We start from the raw sequence: 21,620 nt of genomic DNA, 5'->3' as shown, positions 1-21,620 counted from the left end.
CCGTGAAAAAACGGTATTATTCCGGCAGCTGGGGCGCCAGAAAATTACCGTAAAATAACGGCAAAAAACAATCTCGTTAAAATACAGTAATTTTCCATAATTAAATAACAGATTATATCTTTAATATTACATAAAATCTTATGTAATTATTGGGATTTTTAACGTTTAAAAAAAGTCATATACACCTTTAAAACAATTAAATACTGTAAATTTAAGGTTTTATACAATTATTTTATATAATAATGCTGTCTATCTACAGTAATTTTCTTTTAATATAGTTTTTCTGTGTAAAATAACAATGAAATTATGTATAAAAAATGCACACAAGTACATAAATTCAAATACAAATGTTTGTAAATTTACAGTTTTTATTTTTATTTGTACCGATCCAATTTCACAACATCTCTAATTAAGTTCTTAATAATAGCAAATGTACAGTCAATTTCTTTTAAATTAACTAAATGTATGAGTACAGAATACCTGCATATTTACAGTATTAGTAATTGAACAAACACTAAACATCAAGATAAGTGATTGATAGGAAATAGATGCTTAGTATATAATTTAGAACATGTAAATATATCCACAATAAAAAGCAATTACCGTATACCTTTACAGTGTAACTTATTTTAACATTTACAATTACATTTTATCCAAAGTGACTAACCAATTAAGATAATAATTAAAGATAATAAAAAGCAACAAGTGCAGTGACAAGTCCCAGTTAGTCGCACAGTACACATAGCAAGGTTTTTTTTTTTTTTTTTTTACAAAGATATAGTATTATTGGGTGAAGTGTTTATGAAAAAGATGGATCTTTAGCAGTTTCTTGAAAATGTGTTGAGTTGCGCCGGTCATTCCACCACCAGGAAACAGTCCAGGTAAATGTCAGTGAAAGTGGTTTTGTGTCTCTTTGGGATGATGGCACCACAAGGCGCCGTTCACTTGCAGAACACATAGATCTGAAGCAGTGAGTTTAGGCATAGGGCTACCTTTAAAGACAACTCTTGCTGCAGCATCTGGATCAGTTGCAGAGGTTTGACTGATACTGGAAGAGCTGCCAGGAGAGCATTACAATAGCCCAGTCTGGATAGAACAAGAGAGTTGTGTAGCTCCGATAGGAAGGGCCTGATCCTCCTAATGATAAGGCAAATCAGCAGGATCACAGCAAGTATGTTTTGGCTGAAAGTTGAACCATAAGCAGTTCTGTCTTGGCAAGGCTGATTTGAAGGTGAAGGTCATTCATCCAGCAAGAATTTTCCATCAGGTAGGCTGAGATGCGAGCAGCAACCGTCAGATCATCTGGCTGGATTAAAAGGTAGAGATATGTGTCATTAAGATATTAGTGATAGGAAAAGTCATGTTTCTAAATGACAGAGCCTAGTTAAAAAAAAGAAAGAAAGATGGGTGGAATCTAACACAATCGTAATCTTGCTGTAGCAAATCCAAACCTTGTGCATACTTTTAGTGCAATCATATGGAATCAGAAGACTGTTATGAACATATGGAATCAGAACCATTATGATTTTTATGTTTTAATGAATTCTTCCCATACCTTGTTTGCCATGATCATCTGCTTTCCACGTGACCTGAAATCACACACACACACACACACACACACACAAGTTATTTTAAAACTCAGTATTAGATTTACACATGTCAGAATATGTTCCATTGGGACAATGCAAAAACTCAACTGACTATGATCTTGAAGCTGAGCTGGAAAGGCCAGCAGTAATATTTTGAGCTGCCATGTGATTTTAGCTAAGTTACATTTATAGAAAGTAACATTAAATGAATATGATTTACTGTGACCTAGACCTAGATACACCTAGGGGTTCATCATGTTGTATTCATATTCTAGTCTTCCTGTTCTAGGCTTTCCTGTATCATCAACAAGTACGTTAAGTTACAGACAGTATTTCGATTTCTTAACGGTCTTAATAAAGTTAGTCATGTTAACTATTACGAAATAAACAAAAGAAACACAGTAGGCCTATTTTTAGTAAAACTGTGGCTATTACAATGGTAAAAAAAATCAGCTAAAAACGTGTTTACTACAATTTTACTATAATAAAATAAAGTAAAAAAAAAAAGTTTACAAAAAAAAAAAAAAAAATTGACAAATAAAGTTTTCAGCTTCCAGACATGGTTTCAAAATGTCCCGCCATTTAAGAGATTGGTTTAATGTTACTGACTATCATAACGAAGATTTTATACACAATTATGGACTTTAATATGAATAACAAGTCTACTAAAGATTGTTTTAGGTCTATAAGTTAACAAGTAAGTTAGAGTGGGTTCAACTGATCTTTCTTAACACAGATCGATAATTGAAAAGACCCATGCTGCATTTGTGTTTTGCCCTCGACGCCAGTTATGACTGAACATAATTTAAGAATGCTAACGTTAGCATGGAAACAGTCTAACCACTTAACACAAATGTAATATAAAATATCATTTACATGTAGTATTAGACTCTTACCTCAGCCGTTGATCGGTCGGGATGAGGTCTGCTGTGACGAACCAGGCTCACTGAAAAAGGGCGCGTTATTTCCGGACTGACTACAACTAATATGTGTTCAGCAGCGCTCCTGCTCACGGCTGCTTCTGTCGAATACGATTATAGCTCTGAATTCAAATCTCCCGCTTGCCCTTGACACAGATCGACGACAGAGACAGATTTGTAGCTAACCGTTGTGGGCTGGGCGGGACTAAGCAACGAAACGTAATGGCGGATAATTTGAATCTGCGCGCGGCCGCGCGCGCGGGCACACACACACACATTCAAACGCACACAAAGCCACGCAATGTGCAGCAACGCAGATTTGGAAAAACGATTCATAAAATACATAAAATATAGGCCTAAATGAAATTTACGGGCAAATACAAATGATGATCAAAATGAACATCTATTTGCAAGACAAAATTAAAAGATTATAAATAATTAAATAGGCCTGCCTAATGTGTGGACAAATCTTAAAACTCACTTTAACCCCCACATGCTTAATAATCTTTAAGGAAAACATGTTAAGTGACTGCTGATTTCTGCAGTTATACCTTATTTTCTTTGTTTTCTAATTCCACAGAAATAATCTGTAAAATATTACTTAATTTTTTATGTAAAATTACACATAACCCTATAAAATTACAGATAATTTCCTTTAAAAAACGTTAAATTAATGTAAAACCACAATAAAAGCAATTACCTGTAAATTTAATAGTGGATCTTTAAATTACAACAAATATCTGTAAAATAACAGGTATTCACTGTATAATGACAAAACGGCAAAATTCTGTAAAAAATACAGACAGTTTCCTGTAAATTTACAGTTTTTTTTTACAGTGTATATGAAGACTTCAGATGCAAAAGCCTCTGAGTGCCATCTGAAACTTTCTTCTAAAACAAGCATTTTTATCAAGCTTGTATATTTAAGTTCAGTAATTTCACTTTAATGACAATTAATAGGTACTTTTCATTGCCATTTAAGTGAAATAACTGAACATTTATACAAACTTGATAAAAATGCTCTTTTAGAAGAAAATTTCAGATGGTACTTAGAGGCTTTTGCATCTGAAGTCGTCATATATATATATATATATATATATATATATATATATATATATATATATATATATATATATATATAAAATAATATTATTTAGATTTTTTTTATTTAAATGACTATTATTTTCATAAGTAGATTGGCTCTCTTTGCAACAAAAAACATTATTTCTGCCATCTGTAGCCCGAAAATCATTGCCTGTCCTTTGGTTTGTATAATAGTAATTTATACAACTACATTTGGATTATTAGACAATGTCGAAATAAAGTGAATCTGCAGAGTGTTGCATTCAAAGGCATGTAATTGACACAGAGAAGAAAGAGTTAAAACTCTTCACATGTGCTCGCGCTCATGACTGCTACTGAACATCTGAACACAAAAAAAACAAACACAAGTACATCGACGGATCTTTTTCTGTCTGTTCTCCAAAATATAATCAAATGTTTATTTCTGCAAGCATGTTTAAACTGGTTAACTGTGTGTACGGCAGGCAAAGGCATTCGTTTTCAAGTCGAGTTCGTACGCCACTGCGCAACAATACAGTAGGCCTACACACACACTACCGCGGGATGGCGGGTGTTCATAAACTGTGAACAATGGTAGCTTATTTAATGTAGAAATGAATGTATTATGTCCAAAAAACGGGTAATGTCATCCTTTCTAGTAGTGCTATCATGGCATAATAATCTGTTTGGTTGTAAAATGTATTACCTGAGTTAAATGAAATCGAATGTATCGTCCTGTGGAATCATTCATTCACAGACAGCTTACGAAGATGTTCAACTAATAAAGATCTTCATCGCTGGCAAATATATGATGCATTTGAAGATTTGCTCTCACTTGACTGTACTGTAGGTCCACGGCCACTTCATCCAACGCTCTTGATGTCCTTAAATCTTCCTGTTACGACTCCGAGTCGAGTGTGAATTGCAATCGCTTCAGACGATTCAGTGCGTGCAGGAACTGAACAGAATCAGGAACTGAATCATTCAAACTGATTCGCGAACCGATTTAGACAGATCTGCCAACTTGTTTGATGAAGTCTTTGAACAGAATCGACTCAAAAGAGTGATTCATTTGTGAATTGAGCATCGTTCAAGCCCAGAAAAAAAGATACATCGCGCTTGGAATAAACTACGCATTTAACAACACATTGCATCAAAATAAAGTAACGAGAAGGACGTCGCCCAACGTAACGAAGTAAAAGTACAGTTTTTTCATTAGAAATGTACTCGAGTAAAAGTAATAAGTACCCACATTCAAATCTACTCTTAAAAGTAAAATTTTTCCAAAAAAATACTCAAGTAAATGTAACGAAGTAAATGTACTTCGTTACTACCCACCTCTGGTCAGATCTAAAATCTGTGATAGGAGCACGGATTGAGTCTGTGGTGAGACCACGGATAACTCACGTTCGTGATATGGTCACGTAATTTAATCTATTGATTCGTGCCACGGACACGTTTATTTCGTAATTTTTCGTCTTTCGTGATTACAGCTCGATTATTTCTGCCTGTCGGCTGCAGCAGAGAAGCTGTTTAATCAACATTTATTCACGAGATCTTATCGTGGTTTATGTGTTTTTTTTTAATGTTATTATTTCGGTCTTATTGCCAGGGAAGCTGGATTGTTTTGCTGTTTATTGATCTTTTTAAAATGATATTTTATTAGTAGGAAATCGCGCTGAAGAAGTCTCGTTCCGAACACATCGCGATATTTGGCATCAGTTCACGTGTGTCAGCTGTTGGTAAGTAGCCTAGTAAATAAATACATAAATACGCTGTCCTAATAATGTGTGATATAATGTCTTTTCTGTTTGTCGATATTAATCTGCCAAATATATCTGCCATTTCCACGGAGACTTTGCGTTTCATTGCTTTCTAATTCAAAATATATGATTAAACACTGCCTGTCACGTGACGTGCTATAGGCTTAGATATTCATATCAGATTAAAAATAGTACAATTAGTTCCAAAGTTGTATTTGTAGTAGAAGCACAGTAAAAACAACACTTACCATGCTTTTACCACAGTAACATTAGTTTTACTGTGATAGGGTGTGGTAAAAGGACAGTAACCACAAAACTTACCATGCTTTTACCACACTATTGGTAGTTTTAATGTGATACTTATTGTAAATGCACAGTAACCACAACACTTACCATGCTTTTACCACAGTAACCCTAGTTTTACTGTGATAGGGTGTGGTAAAAGGACAGTAACCACAAAACTTACCATGCTTTTACCTCTGTATTGATAGTTTTAAAGTGATATTTGATGTAAATGCATATTAACCACAACACTTGCCATGCTTTTAACGCTTTATAATGTAACATCCAATATTTGTAAGGTAAATCAGTACTTTTTCCTTTAAATAATCCTATATATTATACATAATTATATTTTCTTTTCTCTTTTTCCAGCTGAAAAGACCAAAAGGGCCTTTCGGACTCAGTCAGCCCATTATTGTTTGAGGAGAAGTAAACGGAGGAGACGGAAAGCTGCAAAGGCAAATATTCACAATGGTATGTATGTGTTGGGTTTTAACCCTAAATCAAACATTTTATCAAGCATTTGTTGTTTCTTAAAACTTTTCTCACAAAACCCATATCCCAATCAGTACAAACATAGTCAGAAAGTCTTAATAATTCACAAGATTTAACAAGTTGTCAAATTCGTACGATACTCGTACATATTTGTATACTCGTACACAATCCTGCAGCTTTTACTCCTAGTGCTGTCATTGGCTACTGCCTCAATTCCTGTACATATTTATCGCGATATTTGTAAATCAGTTGCGCCACTTCTTGGAAAGTTGTCGGATATCACACACACTGTCAGAAAGTTTATATTAATTGCAAATTGGTCCCTGTCTGTTCATGTTCCAGTGATACATGATGTCTCTCCACACCTCATAACCTACCTCTGTTTGCAAGAGTGGAAAAGCTTATCTGACTTGTCACATGACATCAGATACTCGATTATTTTGTCATAATCAGAATGTTACACTGCTGATAACTGTCCCGTTTGCATGTAAATCATTTTCATATGATTATTGCTTGCTATTAAAGACATACTTTTATTCATAGAAATGCCCACATATCAGTGAACTTATAACATAAAAATGCTTTTAACATTTAATTATGCAACACTCTTTACAGAAAACATATCATACAGTTATAAACTGACTATTTGCAAGTAATGTATTAAAATTACCTTCCTTTCTGTTTTGCAGGATTGCTTAGTCCTTTTTTTTAAAGCTCTACAATATCAAACTCAACAGCTCTTTTAGGAGCCAACCATTACAAGAGCTACTAGTGAGTCGCAGCGAATCTTGCCGTGATCAGCCCTTCCCAGGTGAAGTTTCTAGAATATTGCAATCAGTATTTACTCATCAAATGTTCTCTCCTGAATCATATGGTAAATTAACTTATTTAATACTGTCTTAATATATGTTTCAGGAACAATAGTAATTGCACATAGAGTAAGTCGAGACTATTTTGTTTTACAGCAGAGAAGGAAGACCAGTCCTTATATCAACGCAAGCTAATCGAATAAGTCCTTTGTTTCGGGTGAGGAAGGAACATCTGGTGCCCAAAGAAGACAGAAAAGTGAGCGAGTCCATTGGTATGTCTTGAATTGAAACAATGCTGTAAAATGTAGTACATAATTTGATGTTGACAATTTTACATTGTACAGGTTTTCACTTGGTTTTTGATCATGTGAAGCTCTTGAAACAAGTGACAGAAGAGTATGTTGTCTGGAAAGAAATCAAGCATCACTGGCAAAGGCTCAAAAGAGACAATGCCTTTCTTAAAAATCTTTTAAAATAGGTTGCTGTTGATATGGGTAAAACAGTTTTTGTTCAGTACTTAGCTTATATTATGTGCTCCAATATATATATATATATATATATATATATATATATATATATATATATATATATATATATATATATATATATATATATATATATATATATATATATATATAATAAATACTTCAATGTGTATATTATATAATGTACTGACTGCTGCTTTGTAAATTTATGTAAGGAACAGGCAACTCTGGCCCTTTGCATTCTACTTTTTGAGGTTAGTTAAGAGTTAACCTCCAACCCTAATCGAGCACATCTGAAAATTTTAACCAAAGTCTTCAGGTTTATTTCTAGACAATAGGCAGGAGGGTTTGAGGTCGGAGCTAAATCTGCAGGACAGTGGACGCTGAGGGCCAGAGTAAACCATCACTGCTTTAAATAACGCAGAACATAAGCTGACCCGACTGTCCATTAAACAACTTCATTTGAATGTTTTCTGTTTTCTGTTTTACTTTCAGACCAGGACTGGAGAACACCTGACAATGGGATGTTGAGACTTCTTCTTCTGGTTGAGAAAAAGCGACACCACATCAGTGATCACATCTTCTGTTCTTCAACTGAACAAACTGTTTAGACGAGGAAGAAAAACACGAACACGATAGAGACGTACAGGGAAGAGCAAGAAACCAGTTTAGCTGTGATAATGAATCATTATTTTCCAACACAATATCAAATCTGTTTTCTGTAGGTGACTGAATATGATTCTCTGGCACTAATTTTATGGCTTCAGCAGCTGTGAATGGACTATTATGATGTTAATGTATTTTTGAAGACACATTTTTATTTATCTTGAATCTCATTTGTCTTTATGCTACTTTATTAACTTTATTCTGTGTCCTCCAATAAAGTGTTGTTTAATAAAGTATGGTGACTATTGTGTATTGAAAGTGGTGTTTGGTACAGTAAATAGACATTTTTATTTGAGAAATTTTAATTTCTTATTTCTTTAGTTTAATTAATTAAAAAATAACTAGGCCTACATATAATTAATAACTTATAAATTACTACATATAATTAATGACCATGATTCTTTTACTTGGGACATAAAAAATGTAGATCTGGTTAATGATATTTGGGACAACAATGCAACAAAAGTTGCACATACTTGCATGTATGCCAGTTTGCAGTGAAATAAAAGGAAGCTATGTGAATAGCAAGAGGCTGCAGTGGGCTATCTTGCTATAAATACTTAACGTTTAATTGAAGATGATCCATGTTGATCATTCTAGCACATCTACAACTGCTTTTTGAATGAAAGCATATATCACTGATGTCAGGCATATAAGCAGCAATCAGGGGGTGAAAAGGAAATGTTGGCATTGTTTTTTTGTTGTTTTACTGAATGGTGCATTACCCTTGTGTAATAGTAATAGTGTGTGTAGATCTGTGTAGATTGTATGGCCCAGCAATGGCCCCCAGAAGAGCAAACAAATGCACATTTCAAATGGCTGTAACTCGAAGTCCGGTTAGTGTATCAAAGAGAAAATCGGCAGGACGACTGCTTATGCTATTGTATAATAAATAATGTTGGCCACAGTTTTCAGATATATATGGAAAGCTGGCATAAAGGTTATTTTTAAAGTGCTCACAGTAAAATATCAAATTTCAGCCTGTCCCTCATATATGTCATAAAGGTTTGCGCAATGAAGATATCCAGTTGTCCATTAAATATATAATTTATTTAACATTTATTGTTTTATTACTAAACGTTTTATACTACATTACCCACATATCTCTGTCATTCTATCAGTGGAACAGGAAGCATTGTTCTGTAGTTCATTGAAATGTGCAGACATGCTTAGGGTTAGGGTTAGGATCTCGGTAAAGGAGTAATTTCTCACATTATAGAGACACTTTATAGTTAGCTTAATGTATAACTAATGTAATAATAACACCAAACCATACTTTGTAACATGAAGCGCCAGTTTATATGGGTTAAACGATTGTCCAATCACAGCGAGTTCTGCGATAAAGTCACGGCCAATACAAACCCAGCTGAATAAATGCGTCACACTTACATGCCCATTTATGGCAAATGATGACAGATCTCTTCTGGTTCCGCCTGCAGGGATAGATACCTTAAATATTTAATTAAGGCTGTTAAACATGTATTATTTCTAATTAAATTATAACACTCATATTTAAAAACAAAAGACTCTTTGTGTGGTTACCGTCCAAAAACGAGTTCACATGATCAATGACACAAATTTGCTTACATTTACATTTACATTTATTCATTTAGCTGACGCTTTTATACAAAGCGACTTACAATTGCTATATATGTCAGAGGTCGCACGCCTCTGGAGCAACTAGGGGTTAAGTGTCTTGCTCAGGGACACATTGGTGTCTCACAGTGGATTCGAACCCGGGTCTCTCACACCAAAGGCATGTGTCTTATCCATTGCGCCACCACCACCCCTTATGCTTATTTGATTAGACTGATGCATAAATACATTTGAAAGAGAAACTTTTTTCTAAGCAAAGGCCTACAGCAGGAGTAGTTTTGCAGTATTTTAATTAAAGATAATTGCATGTAGGCCTACTAAAGTGCTTCTAACATTTACAGTGTATGTATAGTCAAAGATATATCAATTATATTCAAATAAATGTAAGAAAAGCACAATGAATGGACACAATTTTGAAAGCTTATTCCAATATTTAATGTCAAACTGTTTAAAGACAAATGTAGCGCCAAAACTACTGCACAACAGTATAAAAATCAGTTAATTTAAAATATCCAGATACAGGGGCAATCTATTATAGTGACACATACATTAATGTTCAAAAAATTGCTATGATGAAGTTATATATTTACAAACCAAAAGATGAGATTCAACTTTGTTATGTGGAAATACATTTGTTTCGTCGCTTTAAAGAACAAATAGGCAAAAACATTAGCACAACATTTTACATTCTCAACTTTCATTCTATATCCTTGTGATTATTGGTCACTTTTATTTTAACTATGCAATGAATATGTCCTTTAGCAAAACACCTGATGAGCACTGACCCTTTTTTATAAAGGCATTAGGCAGAAATCAAGTACAGTTTATGAAGCTGAAAAGAGAAAACAAAATGCTTTAACAATATGGAAAAAGATAAATCACTATATTCAGTATTGGTTCTGCATATATCAAAGAGATCCTGAGGAGGAGTGGGACTCCACATGAGGACTTTCAGAAACTGAGACAGAGCAAAGGGTGCACCTCGCTGGACACATCCTACGCATGCCCAAACAACAACACCCAAACACAGTGATGAAGTGGACACCACCAGGAGGATGCAGGAGACAGGGAAGACCAAGGAAGACACAGAGACAGATGTTTCATGAAGACCTGAAGAATGTCAGTGTCCCATGGGAAGATGTGGAGAACTTGGCCACGGATCGAATACGTTGGAGGACACTTGTTGCCCAATGTGCCCAGCACAGCACTTGATGATGACGTTGTGAGTTTATCCATAACCGTGGGATATGTTTTCTGTAAAGAGTGTTGCATAATTAAATGTTAAAAGCATTTTTATGTTATAAGTTCACTGATATGTGGGCATTTCTATGAATAAAAGTATGTCTTTAATAGCAAGCAATAATCATATGAAAATGATTTACATGCAAACGGGACAGTTATCAGCAGTGTAACATTCTGATTATGACAAAATAATCGAGTATCTGATGTCATGTGACAAGTCAGATAAGCTTTTCCACTCTTGCAAACAGAGGTAGGTTATGAGGTGTGGAGAGACATCATGTATCACTGGAACATGAACAGACAGGGACCAATTTGCAATTAATATAAACTTTCTGACAGTGTGTGTGATATCCGACAACTTTCCAAGAAGTGGCGCAACTGATTTACATATATCGCGATAAATATGTACAGGAATTGAGGCAGTAGCCAATGACAGCACTATGAGTAAAAGCTGCAGGATTGTGTACGAGTATACAAATATGTACGAGTATCGTACGAATTTGACAACTTGTTAAATCTTGTGAATTATTAAGACTTTCTGACTATGTTTGTACTGATTGGGATATGGGTTTTGTGAGAAAAGTTTTAAGAAACAACAAATGCTTGATAAAATGTTTGATTTAGGGTTAAAACCCAACACATACATACCATTGTGAATATTTGCCTTTGCAGCTTTCCGTCTCCTCCGTTTACTTCTCCTCAAACAATAATGGGCTGACTGAGTCCGAAAGGCCCTTTTGGTCTTTTCAGCTGGAAAAAGAGAAAAGAAAATATAATTATGTATAATATATAGGATTATTTAAAGGAAAAAGTACTGATTTACCTTACAAATATTGGATGTTACATTATAAAGCGTTAAAAGCATGGCAAGTGTTGTGGTTAATATGCATTTACATCAAATATCACTTTAAAACTATCAATACAGAGGTAAAAGCATGGTAAGTTTTGTGGTTACTGTCCTTTTACCACACCCTATCACAGTAAAACTAGGGTTACTGTGGTAAAAGCATGGTAAGTGTTGTGGTTACTGTGCATTTACAATAAGTATCACATTAAAACTACCAATAGTGTGGTAAAAGCATGGTAAGTTTTGTGGTTACTGTCCTTTTTCCACACCCTATCACAGTAAAACTAATGTTACTGTGGTAAAAGCATGGTAAGTGTTGTTTTTACTGTGCTTCTACTACAAATACAACTTTGGAACTAATTGTACTATTTTTAATCTGATATGAATATCTAAGCCTATAGCACGTCACGTGACAGGCAGTGTTTAATCATATATTTTGAATTAGAAAGCAATGAAACGCAAAGTCTCCGTGGAAATGGCAGATATATTTGGCAGATTAATATCGACAAACAGAAAAGACATTATATCACACATTATTAGGACAGCGTATTTATGTATTTATCTACTAGGCTACTTACCAACAGCTGACACACGTGAACTGATGCCAAATATCGCGATGTGTTCGGAACGAGACTTCTTCAGCGCGATTTCCTACTAATAAAATATCATTTTAAAAAGATCAATAAACAGCAAAACAATCCAGCTTCCCTGGCAATAAGACCGAAATAATAACATTAAAAAAACACACATAAACCACGATAAGATCTCGTGAATAAATGTTGATTAAACAGCTTCTCTGCTGCAGCCGACAGGCAGAAATAATCGAGCTGTAATCACGAAAGACGAAAAATTACGAAATAAACGTGTCCGTGGCACGAATCAATAGATTAAATTACGTGACCATATCACGAACGTTGGAGTTATCCGTGGTCTCACCACAGACTCAATCCGTGCTCCTATCACAGATTTTAGATCTGACCAGAGGTGGGTAGTAACGAAGTACATTTACTTCGTTACATTTACTTGAGTATTTTTTTGGAAAAATTGTACTTTTAAGAGTAGATTTGAATGTGGGTACTTATTACTTTTACTCGAGTACATTTCTAATGAAAAAACTGTACTTTTACTTCGTTACGTTGGGCGACGTCCTTCTCGTTACTTTATTTTGATGCAATGTGTTGTTAAATGCGTAGTTTATTCCAAGCGCGGTGTATCTTTTTTTCTGGGCTTGAACGATGCTCAATTCACAAATGAATCACTCTTTTGAGTCGATTCTGTTCAAAGACTTCATCAAACAAGTTGGCAGATCTGTCTAAATCGGTTCGCGAATCAGTTTGAATGATTCAGTTCCTGATTCTGTTCAGTTCCTGCACGCACTGAATCGTCTGAAGCGATTGCAATTCACACTCGACTCGGAGTCGTAACAGGAAGGTTTAAGGACATCAAGAGCGTTGGATGAAGTGGCCGTGGACCTACAGTACAGTCAAGTGAGAGCAAATCTTCAAATGCATCATATATTTGCCAGCGATGAAGATCTTTATTAGTTGAACATCTTCGTAAGCTGTCTGTGAATGAATGATTCCACAGGACGATACATTCGATTTCATTTAACTCAGGTAATACATTTTACAACCAAACAGATTATTATGCCATGATAGCACTACTAGAAAGGATGACATTACCCGTTTTTTGGACATAATACATTCATTTCTACATTAAATAAGCTACCATTGTTCACAGTTTATGAACACCCGCCATCCCGCGGTAGTGTGTGTGTAGGCCTACTGTATTGTTGCGCAGTGGCGTACGAACTCGACTTGAAAACGAATGCCTTTGCCTGCCGTACACACAGTTAACCAGTTTAAACATGCTTGCAGAAATAAACATTTGATTATATTTTGGAGAACAGACAGAAAAAGATCCGTCGATGTACTTGTGTTTGTTTTTTTTGTGTTCAGATGTTCAGTAGCAGTCATGAGCGCGAGCACATGTGAAGAGTTTTAACTCTTTCTTCTCTGTGTCAATTACATGCCTTTGAATGCAACACTCTGCAGATTCACTTTATTTCGACATTGTCTAATAATCCAAATGTAGTTGTATAAATTACTATTATACAAACCAAAGGACAGGCAATGATTTTCGGGCTACAGATGGCAGAAATAATGTTTTTTGTTGCAAAGAGAGCCAATCTACTTATGAAAATAATAGTCATTTAAATAAAAAAAATCTAAATAATATTATTTTATATATATATATATATATATATATATATATATATATATATATATATGACGACTTCAGATGCAAAAGCCTCTAAGTACCATCTGAAATTTTCTTCTAAAAGAGCATTTTTATCAAGTTTGTATAAATGTTCAGTTATTTCACTTAAATGGCAATGAAAAGTACCTAATTGTCATTAAAGTGAAATTACTGAACTTAAATATACAAGCTTGATAAAAATGCTTGTTTTAGAAGAAAGTTTCAGATGGCACTCAGAGGCTTTTGCATCTGAAGTCTTCATATATATATACTGTATGTATATGTATGTATATATATATATATATATATATATATATATATATATATATATATATATATATATATATATAAATGAAATATATATATATATATATATATATATATTAGAGGTGGGCATAGATACATTTTTTTAATCTAGATTAATCTAGATTAATTTTGAAATTAATCTAGATTAATCTAGATTAAAATGGCTCATTTGAATTCTGCCGAAGGCATTCAGAATATGTGTGCTACCCAAATAATGACTATAAAAGTAAGTCTTTGAGAACGGGTTTCTCAAGCCAGGTGGCGCATTAGACCAGGGGCTCATCTCCTGTTTCCAAAATGCATCACAAACTGCTTGAGAAAGCTGTTCTACTCATAGACTGTAAAAGGTTACTACTGTACTGTTACCGTCCGTAGGCAACATTAGGTAGGCCTATGTTATTATCAACTACTATAGGCTATCAATTAGGGATGGGCGATATGGCCTAAAATCTACATTGTGATATACATTGCAGCCTCTTGCGATAACTGTATACAGTATATTATAATAAAACCATTTCAGAACAGATTACACAGACCCATGCTAAACAACTGCTAAATGTATTTTTTTTAAAGGGTGTATGTAGTTTTTAGAACATATATTGTGCAAAACTGTAAGTATACAACATAATTATGCAGAAAAATAAAATTTAAGTACACTAGCTGCAGAGACTTAAGTAGGTCTAATGTTTATTATGGCTTGGAGCTTATGAAACCCCAAATTTTAAATTAGAATATTGTCTAACTGATGTCTTTTCAGTTAAAAAGAAACACAACAACGATTCTTAAAATCGAGATTATGTGCAACACCACTAAGATATATTGGAATGGGAATAATACGCGCGCGCTGGTATTCAGTGATATCATGTTTCGTTTTGAATTTGAGGTGGTCGAACGGATTAGTCGTGTGTTAACTTACCGAACTGTTACCCCACACACTCTGTATATAGTTTGCTGCTGCTCGTCTGACGGCTTAAACCCGAACCAAGTCCAAATAATGGATGTTGCACCGATCTTTTTCACCAGCTTTCACTTTCAGCCGTGTTTACTTAAGATGACGACGAATATGCGTTGCAGCCGGGTTTACCTCGCGGCCGCGGGTAGATTGCGTCATCATAGCTTGTGTAGTATAGAGCCATCTCCCAACCCAACTTGGAGAATAGATTAACGGCGATATTTTTTTTATCGCGCGATAAGAGTCTCGCGTTAACGCAGCACGTTAACGCCGATAACGGCCCACCACTAATATATATATATATATATATATATATATATATATATATATATATATATATATATATATATATAAAATAGAGGCCTGCCCTATATGATCCGAAGTAAGTTACTCGCTACTTGAGTAGTTTTTTCATTGGATACTTTTTTACTCTTACTCAAGTAACTATTAAGATTATTACTTTTACTTTTACTTTGAGTAAATATTTCTATAAGTACTTGTACTTTTACTTGAGTACAGTTTTTTGGTACTCTACCCACCTCTGGATCTGACTATATAGCCAAGCGAGCAATAGGTGTAAAACGCCATCAAACTGGATTTTATGATGACAGGACAAGACAAAATTGCAACACAGTCGACATAAAGCTTTCAAGTCTCTAAACAAGTGAGCAACATCACACCATCCAGTGAGTGAGGTCAGGTTGTTGAGGTCCGTGGTGCCATCACGGGACTTCAGTTTGGCTAACAGAATCAGACTGAATTTTTATGATGGCTGGACAATGCAATAGCTACAATAACAGAGAGGTTAAAGTCTTTATGGTATTTGGTGTTGGAAAATAAATAAATACTTAAAATGTTGTGTTTCCAAATGAGAAAGCACGTCCATTGAGTGAGATCTGTTCTCTGTCATTGAAACGGGTATCCGTGTGTGGACCACGGAAGATGAGTGTCATTGACTTGCGTGTTGGAGTTATCCGTGGTCTCACCACAGACTCACTCCGTGCTCCTATCACAGATTTTAGATCTGACTATAGCCAAGCGAGCAATAGGTGTAAAACGCCATCAAACTGGATTTTATGATGACAGGACGAGACAAAATGTCAAGTTAATTACATGCCATTGCAACACAGTCGACCTAAAGCTTATAAGTTCCTAAACAAGCCAGCAACATTACAACGTCCATGAGTGAGGTCAGGTTGTTGAGGTCCGTGGTGCCATCACGGGACTTTGGTTAGGCTAACTGAAACAAACCGAAATTTTATGATGACAGGACAATGCAATAGCTTCAATAACAGTCAGGTTAACGTCATTATGGCATTTGTTGTTGGAAAAGTTCACAAATACTTCAAATGTTGCGTTTCCAAATGAGAAAGCACGTCGATTGAGTGAGATCTGTACTCCGTCATTGAAACGGGTATCCGTGTGTGGACCACGGAAGGTCAGTGTCATTGACTTGCATTGGAGTAATATCCGTGGCCGCATCACGGAATTTGGGGCGATTCCGTGATGGCTCCACGGATTTTGAGTTAAGGGCACGTGGACATTTCACGGAATCCTGTGAGACCAGGTTGGAACATTCATAAAGTAGAGTGTTTCTGATATGTTTTACGCTGCATTATATGTTTATGCTGTAATATTTATACCAGTAACCTATAATGAAAGTGATATTTCCAAACGAAATGGACTCTTCTCAATTCTCTTCTCAAATGGGTGCTTCTCAATTCTTATTTGTGCATCTTTGTTTCCTTTCCTTCACTGTAAAAAATTTAACGTAAAATCAACAGTAACTTACTGGCAACAAATATCCAGCAAGCTTCAGTATTTTATTCCACGGTAAAATTACTGTAAATCTGACAACAGTACTTCACAGCATACCGTATAATAACTTACAGTATATTTATACTGTAAAATTTATTACAGTTCTTGTTTTTGCACTGTATTTTAAAATACAATAGTTAACAGCATACTGTATAATAACTTACAGCATTTTTATACTGTAAAATTAATTACAGTGCTTGTTTTTGCACTGTATTTTAAAATACTGTAAAGTTACTATGCAGTATAATTGATTATGGTATTTTTATATATATACACACAACATATAACCAACTACAATCTGTTACATGAAAGAATGAAAGCTAAAGGCGTGTATGCAAAAACTATTTCACACAGTTATATTACTGATTATTAGATGTTACGTCAATTATGACAACACACAGAAGTCAGTTTAAAATTCTTTATTAAAATTTAATTCATTAAACTAGAAAAATTCCAGACTAGGCAGGGCCAAGCAAAGAGCGAAACTCATCCTCAGCACGCTGCAATCTCGAACAACTGTACACGCTGAAAGAAATGAAAAACATATTCAACACTGCATAGATGTACACAGAGACATTACTTTTATGAATTTTAGTGCATTATTCAATAACTGAAATGACTTACCTCTATTTATAATGAAGGAGCAAAACTCATCCTCAGCACGCTGCAATCTCGAACAACTGTACATGCTGAAAGAAATGAAAAACATATTCAACACTGCATAGACGTACACAGAGAGATTACTTTTATGAATTTTAGTGCATTATTCAATAACTGAAATGACTTACCTCTGTTTTTAATGAAGGAGCAAAACTCATCCTCAGCACGCTGCAATCTCGAACAACTGTACACAATGAAAGAAATGAAAAACATATTCAACACTGCATAGATGTACACAGAGAGATTACTTTCACAATGAATATTCTTTCTGAATGACCCTGATCTCCTCGACCCGTTACAAATCTAAAACCGCTCTAATTTTATGAATTTTAGTGCATTATTCAATAACTGAAATGACTTACCTCTATTTATAATGAAGGAGCAAAACTCATCCTCAGCACGCTGCAATCTCGAACAACTGTACATGCTGAAAGAAATGAAAAACATATTCAACACTGCATAGACGTACACAGAGAGATTACTTTTATGAATTTTAGTGCATTATTCAATAACTGAAATGACTTACCTCTGTTTTTAATGAAGGAGCAAAACTCATCCTCAGCACGCTGCAATCTCGAACAACTGTACACAATGAAAGAAATGAAAAACATATTCAACACTGCATAGATGTACACAGAGAGATTACTTTCACAATGAATATTCTTTCTGAATGACCCTGATCTCCTCGACCCGTTACAAATCTAAAACCGCTCTAATTTTATGAATTTTAGTGCATTATTCAATAACTGAAATGACTTACCTCTGTTTTTAATGAAGGAGCAAAACTCATCCTCAGCACGCTGCAATCTCGAACAACTGTACATGCTGAAAGAAATGAAAAACATATTCAACACTGCATAGACATACACAGAGAGATTACTTTTATGAATTTTAGTGCATTATTCAATAACTGAAATGACTTACCTCTGTTTTTAATGAAGGAGCAAAACTCATCCTCAGCACGCTGCAATCTCGAACAACTGTACACGCTGAAAGAAATGAAAAACATATTCAACACTGCATAGATGTACACAGAGAGATTACTTTCACAATCAATATTCTTTCTGAATTACCCTGATTGATACAATTAAGGTAAAAATGCTCCTGATTAAATATAATGCTGGTATTTCCCATTAAAAGCAAATGAAATATTAAAATTAGACTTTTGTTTGCTGATACCTTAATTACACTGACTAATCTTTTCTCTTTACTGAATAAGTACTTAAAAGTCTTACCTAACTCTAATAATTCTGCCAGTCATAATTGGTGAATTCCTTGATGAAGTTGGCAACATGTGGATTCAGGGCCCTGCTTTTACGTTGCACCATCCTGCCACTGTTATGGCTCTGCTGAAATTTGGCTCTGCATTTTGTGTTCTCTGGATTTATCCTCACCAAAAACCTGTAAATAGAATATTTTTAAATATACTGAATAAGCAATTTGCTAAAAAAGCCAAGTTTAACACAAACAGTGTTTGCTACATCCCAGCTTTGGAACATAAAAATAAACTTCTAACGTTATAGTATGGGTTTGAATGACCATAGTACTTTCACTGTAGATATGGACATGCAATTATAGCATTACTTACAAAATCTTGCATGAAAATCAGTCATAAGTTGGTAACACTGGATAAAGTGTTCACTTTTCCAGTACTCAACATGATCTGCTGATGCCAAACAGTATGATTTTTTTATGGATTCACCAATAGTTACCTCTGGATGAATTCCAAGGTTGATGCAGCCTCAGCTTGGTACTCCAGGTTGAAAATATAGAAAGAAGCGAAGAAGACAGCCAGGGCAGATGTGAAGTCATCCTGAGGGTTAACTGACTGGATGACCACCTTTCCTTCTACGCAGAGCATCCATTTTTCCGAGGTCAGGATGGAATCTCCTAAAAAACAAATTTGAAAACTTAGAGCCAAATCATAAACGGTTGCATTAAATTATCTGGTATAAGTCTGAATGACAACCTCACCCAGCATGATTATCCTTGGTGTAGTGGGAAGAGACAACTGAGCTTCAGCATCTGCATGGGTGCTAGTGACCTGCATTCAAAAGGTCAGACAGAAGGAGTGCTTATGAGGGAGACAGCAATACATCTTTACACATCTAAAAAAGTATATTCATTGGCCATTATATTAATCCAGTATAATAATTACATCAGCAAGAAGGAAAATGGCATCATCTTTCTCTCTAAAGAAGGTCATCATCAGCAAAATGACAGCGATTGTGGAGTCCATGTTTTCGCCTTGGAGACGTTCAATGTCGGCAAGAACAGTCTTCACTTCTTTTGTCCAGCGAAGAAGCTGAGTTTTGAAGAACTGGAGCACCCTCCTTCCTTTTCCAGCAATGCATTCTCTCAGCCTTTCGTCAAGCTCGATCCCAGTAAGTGAAGTGAAGTGCTGCATTAAAAACTTCTTCACAAACAGGAAAGGCCATTCTCTTTTCAATTCATGTACACTAAGTGAAGGTGTGGCGTTTATTGTACTGCGCTGACTTGCATAAGTTAAGACCATCAAATCATTCACCCTAACACGGTCTGCTCCACTTGGTCCTTCCTGAGAGAAAATTAATTTAAGTTCTTCTTTTTTATGATGTAGAGAGTCTATTGTCTCTCCTTCTGGTAATTGAGATGGCTGCCAGTTTATGCATCCATAACTGTCAGTTTTTGCAACTTTTTCTGGCTGTGCTGGCTGAACATCATTAGTATCAGCAGGTCTTTTTGGCTTTCTGAGACGTGCAAGGGTATTGTTTCTGTTAAGATTATCCACTCTATTTTTCAGTTGTGAGGACAACGTGAAGTATCCATTGCCCATTCTGTCACCTTCATCTGTCCTGTCTTCAAAGCTATCAGGGTATTTGTTAACTACACTTTTAGCAATTACTGTACACTGACTCCAAGTTGGGTTTAAGCATTTTTCTCTCATGGCATCTACAGTGATCCTAACCATGTGCCGTCTGTCTGTGTCTTCTGGGATTGTGTTCTGAGAGAGACATCTTTGTAGAGTGGGCCTAGTCTTCTCCCATGGAATTTTAAATGTCGAAGTCCAGGTTTTATTTTGCAAAGGAACACTGCACTGTGGTGAAGTCATTACTGAGGAGACTTCCAATTCAGTTACTGGAGTTAATGTCAGTGTAATTGTGTCGCTTGCTGCATTGTCACTCTGCTCACTGAGCTGTGTACCACCACCACCTAAAAATAAAAACATAAAAAGGACCAAAAAAAGGGGAGAGCACAGACAGAGTCTACTAAAGACGGAGTACAAATTTAAATGAGACAAATAAAGTTACCATAATAAAAGAACACAAACTGCAAAATGTTAAAGGGTTAGTTCACCCAAAAATGAAAACTCTGTCAGTAATTACTCACCCTCATGTTGTTCCAACCCCGTAAAACCTTTGTTCCTCTTCGGAACACAAATTAAGATATTTTTGATTAAATCTGAGAGCTGTCTCACTCCTCCATAGGCTTCTAAGTTATTATAACTTGCTGGCCCAGAAAATGTTTTAAAGACATCGTTAATATAGTCCAAGTGACTACAGTGGCTCAATCTTAAGTTTATAAAGCGACGAGAATACTTTTTGTGCGCAAAAAAAAAAAAAACAGAAATAACAACTTTATTCCACTTTTCATTTCCTTCTCTGTGGACCTCGAGTGAGTTCACGTAGTATAACTGCGCAGTGCTTCTGTGTTATACGTCACACGTAGGCTCACTATTGGCCAATGCTGGTCATTTGTGTGATGCCGGTGATGCACAACACAGAAGCGCTGCGCAGTTATACTACGTGAACTCACTCGAGGTCCACAGAGAAGGAAATTAATAGTGGAATAAAGTCGTTATTTCTGTTGTTTTTTTGCGCACAAAAAGT

At 35.3% G+C, this 21,620-nt stretch overlaps 4 long non-coding RNA genes across 7 annotated transcripts; 1 reads left to right on the top strand and 3 right to left on the bottom strand.

Moving 5' to 3' along the window:
• Positions 1-958: 958 nt before the first annotated feature.
• On the bottom strand, positions 959-3,340 carry LOC309488403. The gene is made up of 3 exons (XR_014202123.1): positions 2,486-3,340; positions 1,556-1,589; positions 959-1,306 (listed from the first exon to the last, which is right to left on the bottom strand). It is a non-coding gene; the product is annotated as an uncharacterized lncRNA (long non-coding RNA).
• A 1,656-nt stretch (positions 3,341-4,996) lies between these two features.
• Positions 4,997-8,220, top strand: LOC309488139. Of its 4 annotated transcripts, none has more exons than XR_014202036.1 (5): positions 4,997-5,313; positions 5,989-6,090; positions 6,801-6,922; positions 7,080-7,192; positions 7,901-8,220. It is a non-coding gene; the product is annotated as an uncharacterized lncRNA (long non-coding RNA). The 4 variants fall into 4 exon arrangements; XR_014202037.1 differs by having other exon boundaries at positions 7,077-7,192; XR_014202038.1 differs by having other exon boundaries at positions 5,989-6,105; positions 6,811-6,922; positions 7,077-7,192.
• A 2,128-nt stretch (positions 8,221-10,348) lies between these two features.
• On the bottom strand, positions 10,349-12,729 carry LOC309487820. Its single transcript, XR_014201935.1, has 3 exons — positions 12,335-12,729; positions 11,558-11,659; positions 10,349-10,921 (listed from the first exon to the last, which is right to left on the bottom strand). It is a non-coding gene; the product is annotated as an uncharacterized lncRNA (long non-coding RNA).
• A 4,611-nt stretch (positions 12,730-17,340) lies between these two features.
• Positions 17,341-19,576, bottom strand: LOC309488582. The gene is made up of 7 exons (XR_014202203.1): positions 19,464-19,576; positions 18,987-19,152; positions 18,676-18,740; positions 18,278-18,576; positions 18,114-18,178; positions 17,880-17,935; positions 17,341-17,616 (listed from the first exon to the last, which is right to left on the bottom strand). It is a non-coding gene; the product is annotated as an uncharacterized lncRNA (long non-coding RNA).
• Between the last annotated feature and the right edge of the window lie 2,044 nt (positions 19,577-21,620).

Source organism: Leuciscus leuciscus (genome assembly GCF_965113295.1).
Source record: "Leuciscus leuciscus genome assembly, chromosome: 23".
Classification (NCBI taxonomy): Eukaryota; Metazoa; Chordata; class Actinopteri; order Cypriniformes; family Leuciscidae; genus Leuciscus; species Leuciscus leuciscus.
This window is presented reverse-complemented; position numbering and strand designations above follow the sequence as displayed.